A 1579-nucleotide genomic window follows, 5' to 3' on the forward strand; every position below is an offset into this window, starting at 1 on the left:
AATATGCCTTACCCCTCTTCCTGCTAAATGCTTATTTATCAATGTATTTAAATCCAGATCTTTAAAATCTGAAGTCTTTCAATCTTGGTCTTTTAAATCAGACCATCAGGAAGTAAAAAGACTGAACTATCATCAAATGAGTGACCTCTCAGAGATCAGAAAAAAAATCCTTTCACTCTACATAGTCTCATCCCAAATTAACTTAGTTTTCAATAACCATTTTTTTTAAAGTATGAAATGTTTCACAAATGTGCATGTCATCCTTGCATGGGGACCATGCTAACTTTCTCTATGTTTTTCCAATTTTAGTATATGCGCTGCCAACATAAGCACTTAAATAACCAATTTTTGAAAAGAAGGAGTGCTTTCATCTATGTGCTTAGCTCTAGTGATTCTAGCTTTTACTACTCATCATCATAGAATATTTTTAGAGATATCTTCAGATAAATATATAGTTCCTTTTGAGTATTTCCAGAGAAACAAAAGTTACTATGAACTCTTGACTTAATTGAGAAGATTGAAGATAAAAATAGAAGAAATGTCATATTGCATTGGACCAAGTGGTCATTCAGCTGACAGTTGACATCAAGACACATCGTTAATTTTAACTCTGGTATAGTTAACATACAGTGTCATATTAGTTTCAGGCATACAATATAGAGGTTCAAAAATTCTACACATTACTCAGTGCTCATCATGATAAATGTAGTCTTCAATCCCCATCACCTATTCTACCCATGACACCAAGACACATTTTAAAGGAAAGCAGTATGGCTTTCTAATTAATCCATCTAAAATCCAGAAATATAGATGGTTTCCTTAATGGATTAGATCAGTTGATGTATGACCCAAACATTTTCTAAATTTCTTGACCATTGGGCAGCCCCGGTGGCGCAGCGGTGCGAGTCCCACATCAGGCTCTCTGTATGATGCCTGCTTCTCCCTCTGCCTGTGTCTCTGCCTCTCTCTCGCTGTGTCTCTATGAATAAATAAAAATAAAATCTTAAAAAAAAATAAAAATAGATTTCTTGACCATTATTCTGTTGTTTGCTTATTTCGGTGCTTTAGACAACATAATCAGTTAACATTACGACCCACCACATTCTTTTGGTTGACATAAAATTACTTCTTTTAAACTTCAAAATACACTCCCTAGTATTTTTAAATATCCTAGGCTTTTATTAACTTAGTTAACATTATCCATATTATTCCTAATTTTTAAAAAATAATTTGTTCACAGTTCTCCATTTCTATCATTTTAAATAAAAATATCAAGTTAATATATACAAATATATATTTAAATAAATAAATAAATTATATGCATATATATATAATGTATAATTAGAGGGGCACCTAGGTAACTCAGTTAAGCATCCAACTCTTGATTTCGGCTCAGGTCATGGTCTCACCGTCCTGGGATCAACCTCTGCAACAGGTTCCATGATCAACGCAGTCTGCTTGAGATTCTAGCTCCCTCACCCTCTGCCCCTCCCCCTACTTGCACTGAGTCTCCAAAATAAATAAATATTTTAAAAATATGTATAATTACACATAATTATACATACAATATAATAATTAA

The 1579-nt window shown here is 32.9% G+C and overlaps 1 non-coding gene across 1 annotated transcript; it reads right to left on the reverse strand.

Annotated features, from left to right (window-relative positions):
- Window positions 1-226: 226 nt before the first annotated feature.
- Window positions 227-333, reverse strand: LOC119867870. The gene has a single exon (XR_005384920.1). It is a non-coding gene; the product is annotated as a U6 spliceosomal RNA (small nuclear RNA).
- Window positions 334-1579: the final 1246 nt, after the last annotated feature.

The sequence above is a fragment of the Canis lupus genome, chromosome 36 (assembly GCF_011100685.1).
Source record: "Canis lupus familiaris isolate Mischka breed German Shepherd chromosome 36, alternate assembly UU_Cfam_GSD_1.0, whole genome shotgun sequence".
NCBI classification, from domain to species: Eukaryota; Metazoa; Chordata; class Mammalia; order Carnivora; family Canidae; genus Canis; species Canis lupus.